Below are 9681 nucleotides of genomic sequence, written 5' to 3'. Positions count from 1 at the left end.
ATACCTAGCTACGTGTCTATCGGAATTTCGTTCCCTCTACATCAAGAGGCACATGTGGGACACAAGACTCTTAAAATAAGAACTCGAATTTTCCCACTTACAACAACGCAACGAATTAAAATACAACATAAAGTTGGCCCCTTGAGCCCACTCTGGACGAGAGCGCTCAGCTCAGGTTGTGATGAGGTCAAAAGTTTGCCCACAATCGCCAGCGAGAATCCGAAAGGTTGAGAAGGTACTAGCTAGAACGCACTGCTAAATGCACCTGAAATACCGTTTAGCTTTCCTTTTTTTTCTTTAGCGAACGTCAAAGTTGCGCTCTCGGAGTATCACGCTCCATCTCAATAACCGGTCACTTTTAGGCGACGATACCTATGCGGTACCTAGAGCGGCTCATACTTGCGACGTTGCAGAGGGTAACAACGATACGGTTTGCTAGGGATCGGCTCCTCACAAGTTAGCTCTATATCGTGTTCGATCACCGTCGTGTCTCCGGGGCAGTCCGAACAAACGTCTCCAATCTTGGAAACAATCTTTCTCGGGTCCTCCTTTTGGACTTCACTTAACCTAGGCTCTAGGTTCAACTGCTCCAAAATTACCTCCGATCCCCTTTCGATTACAACTAAAACTTCAAATTTCTGCTCCCTCTTCCTCTGAAGCATTCAAATGCAGATTTACGACTGCTTTCGAGTTACTGTCGTAAATTTTGTTCGGCCGCCTTCCCAATTTCACTTCATAATTCGTATCGAAAAGCTTAGATATTACTTTGGCGGGCCCTTTCCATTAAACCTCAACTTTGTTCTTTTTGAACGGCTGCAGCAGCATTACCTGACTTCCTACTTCAAAAACGCGCTTCTTCACCGATTTGTCATAGTACTCCTTCGACAACATTTGTGAAGCTTTCATGTGGCTTTCCTCTAGCGCTTTAATCGAGAGGTCCTCACGCTGCTCTTGAATAAGCGTCTCTCGATCAACCCTCGACAGCTCGCTCCAACTTTCCGCTACAGGCGAGAGCGTGGCAGCCCTCTCGCTCTGACCTAATGGCGCCATGTCGTCTCCCCTTGCTACGGAAACCACGCCGGTCACTTCGGCGACGGGCCGCTCGCGTGACTGCTCACATGACTCACGCGGAAAATTTCCTCTCTGAGGTTCCGTCGACCCGCCGACAAGGTCACTTGAGAGTTCACCGCATTGAACCAGATCAGGCCCCTGCGAAAGCTTCCGCGCTTGCGATGGCGTGAGGGCCATGTACGCTAAGTTGGGGAAGAACGATTTACCCTGTTCTTTGAGAAGCTGCTCTGAGTTGTTAGAGAAAAGATAAGGAAAACGATCGGGAAGCGTGGCAGACACAGCCGCTTTGGTGCGAAGCTTACCGAACGGGCCTTCAATGACAACCCTAGCTATTGGTAAGCAAGCATTCTGCTCCTCGGCGACCTGCCTGATCCACGCGCGTTCTCCTGTAAAGTCATCCGGAGACACCAGTGAAGGATGGACAACGTCCATGGTTGCCCCTGAGTCTCTAAGTGCTCGACACGTTTACCCATTCCTCTAATTTCTTGGAGATACGGCTCCAACAACCGCATGTTTTTTTCTGATTCTCGGATTGTTGCGAAAGCAAACTTTTCCTGACAGTTTATCGCAATGCGCCCTTCCTTTTTGCAGTTGTAGCAGATGAGTGGCTTCCGTGATTCAAACGCCCGTGTGGTATTAGTGCGTTGTTTAGGAACCTCACTCGATTTCTCCGCTTCTGTTTGCCCTTGCCCTACTTCGTAAGAGACGGGTCCTTCTTGAAATTACGGTGCGGAGCGGGTTTTCGTTGATCAGGTTTCTTCGAAAAGCCCTTTTTCCTTTCATCCTTCTCAACGCGCACTGCCCTGCTATGCAACTTTTGGCGAGTATAATACTCCTCAGCTAACTCTGCTGCCTTGTTTAGCTGTATTTCACCAAGTTTGTCCTGCAGCCAAAGTTTGACATCCTCCTCGATGCAGTGGTAGAATTGCTTCAATGCAACGCGTTTCACCACTTTATCGCGGTCGTCATAAGCACCTTTGCCCTTGAGCCATTCAAATAAATCAGCTTTAAGACGAAACGCGAAGTCAACGTGTGACTCATTCCCCTTTTTAGCATACCGGAACCTTTGCCTTAAAGCCTCGCGAGACAACTTATAACGTCTCAAGAGCACTTCCTTAACCTCGACATAGCTCTCAAACGCTTCCCTCGACAAGCAAGTTATCGCGTCGGACACTTCGCCGGGAAGAAGAGCTAACAGGTTCTGTGCCCAAAGAGACTGCTCCAAAGCGTTTCGCTCACACACGTGTTCAAACTTGACGAGATACTTCGCCATGTCTTTGCCTACTACGAATGGTGGCAGTTGGTCCCGAATTCTAAAACCACTGACCTGAATCGTCGGAGAAGCTACGCTAGGCGCCTGAGAACACTGTAGGATTGTCAATTCTATTCGTTTCAACTCGAGGCGCTCCTGTCTCTCGGCCTCCTCGCGGCGTTCTCGCCTTTCAGCTTCTTCACGTTCGCGAGCTTCTGGCCTTTCTTCATGTTCGCGAGCTTCTCGCCTTTCAGCTTCTTCACGTTCGCGAGCTTCTCGCCTTTCAGCTTCTTCACGTTCGCGAGCTTCTCGCCTTTCAGCCTCTTCACGTTCGCGAGCTTCTCGCCCTCCAGCCTCCTCGCGGCGTGCTTTGATATCCACCCAGGCCTCATCGACTTCCTCAGCCGACACTCCCTCATCCTTCATGATCTCGAGGATTGCTTGCTTTCGTTTCGCACGGCCCAAAGTAATGCCGAGTTCCTCACAAATTTCGATGAGTTCCTTCACTTTAAGGTTATCCATCGTTCGCACTAGCCTCTTGCTGTTTGCCCCTGTTAACAATTTACTTGCCGTACCCACTATAAGCCTACTAGCAAGACGCGCAAGCAATTTTAAACACTCCCGTGTTTACACCCTCCGCATTACCTTTGGTTTCAAAGCGCGTCGACTTGGCTTGAAACGATCAAAACTCACTCTAATGCTTCACACAGCCCTTCTCAAACTACTATAACCTGAGCAAGAGTAGTCTGGTGAACTGAGCGGAAAACATCAGGCACTCACCGCATCGATGTCGCTGACGCCGGCCGATCCCGCAGCTGCCAACCACTGTTGCGACGCCGGCCAATCCCGCCGATGCCACCGCTGTTGCGAAGCGCACCTCCGACGACGTTACGAAGGGCGCCTAGAAATCTCACCGCTGCAACCACTGTTTCGAAAGACGGCGACGCCAACACGGTCCAGAAGGCGCCACTGCTTCGAACTCCACCGGGAAGGTCACCAGCCGTTTGGTAGCGTAGGTTTCTCAGCTCGCGACTGCTTCTGCGCAGAGCTGATAGACGAGCGGACGAGACGACGGTGAGTTAAACAAGGTTTATGTACAGCATATATACGGAGGCGTTACAAATTCGGCACTGGGGCCGACAGAGACTCGAAGAACCGAGCTGTCCTCTCTAACACATAGGTCTGCTCTAAAATGGATCCGCTGTAAAAAGGGGGTCTCTCTCGACGCGCCGCAGGGCTTCTTTTATATGCCCCGGGTCCAACCCAAACGTCCAACCTGAAGCGCCGCTGGTCGCGAGGTCCGAATTCTTCAATGAGGTCGCCGCTGGGCCGCGTCCTTCTTTCTCCTCAAATCTGGAGAGGCTGCGCTGCAGGTGGCTGCACCCAAGGACGAGTGACGTCGCAAGGCATTGCGTCAGACCCGCCAGACAGGAAGGCGCCAGTTGTTTACTCGACGGGCTCGCTTGCTGAGGTGACTCACTGCACGTGGGCGACAGAAAGGCGCCGCGCGTGTTTACGCCGTTGAGTTGTTCGCGTCAGGCGGGCTGGCCTTGACACAGATTGCCTTTTCAGAGGCACGGATGTCCGCTGTGGACTCGCAGGCATAACAGCGCACCCACGACATTGTTGACATCGCGCAGCCAAAAAAAAGAGTTGTCACAACAACAGCCTAAACCTACCTTCTTTCGCAAACTAGAAGGGTGAGAAGGCAGAGTGAGAAATCCAAATCAGCCGATATGGGTTCTATAGCCTGCAACTTCCTTGCCGCAGCACTTATTTGTACAATTCAAGTGGCAGCTTCCTCAGATTACACAATATGCAATTATTGCGACACAAATAGTCTACCCTGGGTTGTTTACTGCAGGTACGTTCGTAATATTTCTTCCACCTCGAAGTGTGACTCAATGTCGGTGTATTAGTTATATTTCACATTCATACCTGTAGTGTCATGCACGTGTCAATGAAGAAACAAAGTTAAAAACTTTCAAAACATTTATACATGCTGAACCAATGTATATCAAATAAAAGCTTGCAAAGTTTGAATGGTCAACATGTGTAGAATAAAAGTGGCTAAAAAAGTGAGACGCACACTCTAATGTGCAATGCATCTAGTTCTTGAAGTGTTACTACGCCTTGAAGTTAGCTTCACATTGATGAGGTGCAAGTCACACATGGTGAAATGTACCTAATGTCTGAAGGAATTTTACAGGAGTAGAGTGACAAGAAGCCCCGGGTGTGCCTGTACATGTTTATATACATGCATTTGCCACAGTCGTCCGTTCCTACAAGGTCTTGCACACGACTGTAGTGTCTGCGTTGTTCACAACCCATGGGTGGACCTTGACTTCGTCCAGGGATATGCGCTCAGACGGGCATTTTCTCAGAAGCTGTTGTGATCAAAAACAAGCACAGTTCACAGACAGTTCATTGAGAGAACTAAGATTATACTTATATATCACTGGCACATGCAAGAAATCAAAGATTTCTAAAGGTTGAGTGATCTCTACATCTATAGAGAGGGCGCATCAACTTTTTTTTCAGAAGGCTAATGATACCCTTTTTCTCTCCGTCTACTGCGTTTAATGGTAGTTTAGCACATCTAAAATCATAGAGCACCCTAAACAATATGTTAGAACCTTGCCACAGTCACTTTTTATTTTATTTCTGAGGCATGCTCTAACTGCTCTACCAGTTTTGCTGCAACATCACTTGTTACAACAAATAGCATCATAAGGGGCAATCGAAAGAACAAGGGCATGGCGGTACAGTTTTATATCGTGCTCCCACATAACAGTACTTTTTTAGGCACTGCCCAACTGCCGCAACTGCCCAATTTCGAACACCATGGGTTCTTTACCATGCACCGAAATTTAAGTACATGGACCTCACACATTTTAGACTCCACCGAAAATGCAACAGCTAGGGCCTTTTGTAGCAGTATGCTTCTAGAGTTTAGAGGGGAAGTGTTTTCACTTTACCCACACAGAAAAAGCTTGAACCATCTTCTCGAAGGGAACCCTGATGGGATACAAAGCAGCAGCGTTGCACACGAGTGACGTAACGGCTTAAATTGCGCGAATGCGCGTGCTCCAGTGGGCACTGGAAGATTCGTTTGAAGCGATGGCTAGCGTACGTCTTGTAGGTGACACGTACTGAAATGTTTCAACGCGTACGTTAGGCGTATGTCAGCTTTATTGAGCTTGAACTGATGAGTTCGCGGCGTAGCAAGCGGCAGTCACAAGCAAACGGACGAGATGGCAGCTCCAGGCGCCGAGCGAGCGCACGGCAGGCGAGAAAGAAAGTGTTGTCAGTGCACACTGTGAGGGGAGCGTGACATCAACGCGCAGCAGCAGCGGGACCTACTTGGCACCGTGCCAGCACCTGGACCGTGCAGCGCGTTCGTACGAGGGACAGCGTTACACAGGCTAGTCGAAGAGCTACTTCGCATCTAGAAAATAATACGTACATAAAAAGGTATTCAGCCATTATGTCTTGAACACTTGCCCCGGCTAAAGTGCCTTTTGCGGGATCTACATACACTAACAAACTAATGTGATAGCGTTAAAGAGCTCGTTTCGCAGAAATTCCAGTGTCGGCGTCGTTGGTTGTGAGCGAAAATTCATCATCTTATGCATGACGAAAAAATATGAAACGACAGAAATAAAATAAATATATTAAATATTCGTGAAGCAGAGTGGGGCCTAAACCAGAGCCATTTGGGTCCGAGTTGGAATTGAAATCGGGTCGTTTGTGTGGCAAGCAGATGTTCGACCACACAGCCAAACTTCTGTTTCTGAAAACAGTGAGAACTTCCTCTGCTTGGAAATGCATTGAAAGTAGTTTACATGCTCCACAAACACACGCGTCCTTGTTACATTCTTCACAATACAACATGTAATATTGCAGTAATAATGCGTGGTATAAGCCACGGGCATCAGGGCATCAGAATATGTGGTTAATAAAATGGCTCCGTGGTTGAAAGCCGGTACGCCACTACAAAAGGCACACATGCTACTGCACCTATTCCCTTAAGGCCATGCATAGTGGGTGCATAGCAAATTCAGAAAGGTTTCATGAACTAAGTGTCTGAAATGCACACTAGGAACAGGTAGTTGCTATCGTCTAACTCCTAAAGGTGAAGCTTTAGGGTCCCCTAATTTCATTTATCCTCAAACAAGGAAACAATTTGGATAACATGTAGTGCTAATAACAAAGACTGATAAGTGATGTGTTTTTAACTTGGCGCAACATTTAGGACTGCTTGCCATTGCCTATGTACATTGCTAAGCACTATCTTGCAAACTATATGCTCCTTCTGATATTCTCAAGCACATCAGAATGCAGCTACAACACTCAGTATTAAACCCACAAGTGAACTCAGTAGCGCAGTGCCATAGCCAAAGAGCTACTGCGGCTAGTAGTCCAATTGTCAAGTTTATTGTACCCTGGCGAGTTCACCACATCAGACAGCCATTGGAATTGTACTATACTACTCTTCAACTGTACAGCCTGCCTTCCCCCATCTCCAGCTTCTGGTAAGACAAAGCAACGAGGTTCCTTAAGAGGCCATTGCATGGTCATCCAAGAATTTGTGTTTTTCAGCAAAAACTATTGGTAGAGAGCCTATTATACATACACAGGTCTAAAAAGTGGGCTGTAAAAGAATATTTCAGGGCAAAACAAGCCCGAGATGAGGCCAGCTCTAAACCCCGCCCACCGCCAGTGACTGCTCTTTTGCTACGGCACCTGTGACGTCACAAGTTGGAAGGAGCAGAGCCGTCGCCTCCTATTGAAGTTTCAACCGTTACGAATTTTTCAGTTTCAGCACCAAACTGAAGAAAGATAGAATATCTTGATTTGACGCGCAGCTTACCATGGAACAACATCAGCTGCCGAATGCAGGCACTCGCTTAGTCAACTGCTCCTTACATCAAAGCTGGCGTGTGCCCCGGTGTAGCCCGACTCACAGGCAGCTCGCGTGCTTATAATATCAAATTTAAAATTGAGTACCTGAAGAAATGCACTAAAGCTAAACCAGCTTATAAGGGAATACCTAGAGACTTACCCACATGACGCAGATTATGATTGAAAATTTGGTGTCATGGCAACTTTAAGCTAACTCTAAGCAAATCACAAGCAAAGGTTATTGCTCTGCAAAGCACTAACTTCCCTTCATCACATTCAGCGGTGGTGACTATGCTTGTGTACGCAACTCGTTTATGCTAGTTGTGTCAACTTGTAGGGAAAAGAGAGCTAGATGCACGTCTCATTGAATGAACTGAACCTTATCCATATCCAGTATGTCTTGACTTAATGATGTAAATTTGGTTGGAGTTTTCTCTTCAACATTTTATGCCAACCTAGTGCGCTTCTGCAAAACGTTTACATTTGATTCAGGATGTCTTGTACTACAGTGTGCTGAGTATGACTGATCGATCTTTTTGGTGTAGGTGCTGCGACTAGTCGTTCAGCACACCACACTTCAGGACCCAAGCCAAACTACTACTTTCCTTTCCTCAAAATGAGTGTGCACAACCAAAAACAACTTACACACACAATTGGAACAAGACAATTCGTTATTTTCATGTAACGTTAGAAAGCAAGTTACTGCAGAAAAATTAATTAAATATTTAATTACACACTATTAACAGTAAAAGACAAACTCATGCAAAACAACACATTGCTTCATTTTCTTTCTTGGATTGTAAGATTAAGTGCCTCAGAATTGTGCTGTGATAATTTGAGACATACGTAAACAGAGCATCGTACCGTATTTACTCGCGTAATTAACGCACTTTTTTTCTCGAGAAATCAAAGCAAAGTTGGGGGTGCGTTTATATTGCGGGGATACTTTTATTAAAACTTTTTTGGGATGAGCAAAGAATCCAGTCATGCAAAAAAATTTAGGCCACTGAGCCTTTCGCAATTGATGTACACATACACTGTTCCGAAACAGCCTCTTTGTTGCATTTTATGCATCTTCGGTGGTTGACGACGCCATCTTGTGCAAGCTGTACCCGCATCGCCCACGCATGCCATAAAAGCGTTTTGCGACCATCTTATTTTGCAATCATTTAACCGTAACAGTGGTATCTGCTTTGATCTCAAGGGGCACCCAGAAGCGTGCGCTACGACGCGCACTCTGACAACATCATGGCAGCCTCGCACGACAACCACAATGATGCCGTTCACATTGTAGCAAGTAACTAACATTGCAAGAAGCTACCCCAAAGCATCAAAACAAACAGTTCATAACAATAATAATTACAAAATACAGCTGCCGCCTCGCTTCTACTTGAGAAGTTCCTGTACGTGCAGAGAACAAGCAAAGTGAGAATTGAGGGTGCTACCATGTTGTGCAAATTGTCAAGATCTTATTTGAGCGACAAACAATTTTTTCAGGTTTTCTGAAAACCTGCGACGCGATAGCGACAATAAGTCCTGTTGCCGTCGCTATAAAATCGCGTGCACGTCGTTGGGCCTTAAAGTTTCATACTTGCACGAAGCGACCGTCGGTTGGCACGGGAAGTTTCATTACCTTCGCTTGCCGTCTGCTTATCAGCTGCGACGTCTCTACACTCACACCGTTCATGAACCCCGCTGTAATGCACAGATAAAAAAGACAGGGGACGTGCCGCACACAGATAGAAAGAAAAAACAATACGGCGCGCAGCAACGGGCGAAGGGGAGGAGGCCACGAGCAGAGGTGGCCGAGGGAAATTGGCATAATAATAAAAAGCGGAAGGAAGCAACAGGTAAGGAGGCGCCAGGTGTGGTTAGTGAAACTGCAGCGGATGAATTTAGGGGGTGCGTTTATTACGTGGGGAAAAATTCTAAATTTTGACGACTGAAGATGCGGGTGGGTTTATTGTGCGAGTGCGTTCATTAGGCGAGTAAATACAGTAATTCATGCCTGAAGGCGTTATTCACTTCAACGTACATTGATTTAAATTTATGCATTTGATTCGTTTCGACCTACGTGAATTAAAAGTCAGTGTCTCAATTCACTTTAGCACACATCGGCTCAGTTTCGATTCACTGAATTCACATTAATTATTCCTCAAGGTACTACAGCATCTCTATGATGCCACTCATTAAGAGGGGAAACTATGCTCAATAGAACTGATTCATGAACAGATGTGAACAATATTTTAACAGCGTTTGTATTATCACCTTTTGATTCCAAAAAGGAACTACTTTTAAGGCAGAAAAAATAATTTATAGCATGCTCTAACGTCACTGTCTAAGTTTGCTTTCTTGCTCAAAGGGAAATTACCATCCGAACAGAAATCCTCAAGATAGTGGTTAGAGCAATAAAACTACTGTAATGTTCAAGAACACGTTGTTGCCATTCTGAT

The sequence above is a fragment of the Rhipicephalus microplus genome, chromosome X (genome assembly GCF_043290135.1).
Source record: "Rhipicephalus microplus isolate Deutch F79 chromosome X, USDA_Rmic, whole genome shotgun sequence".
NCBI lineage: Eukaryota > Metazoa > Arthropoda > Arachnida > Ixodida > Ixodidae > Rhipicephalus > Rhipicephalus microplus.
This window is presented reverse-complemented; position numbering follows the sequence as displayed.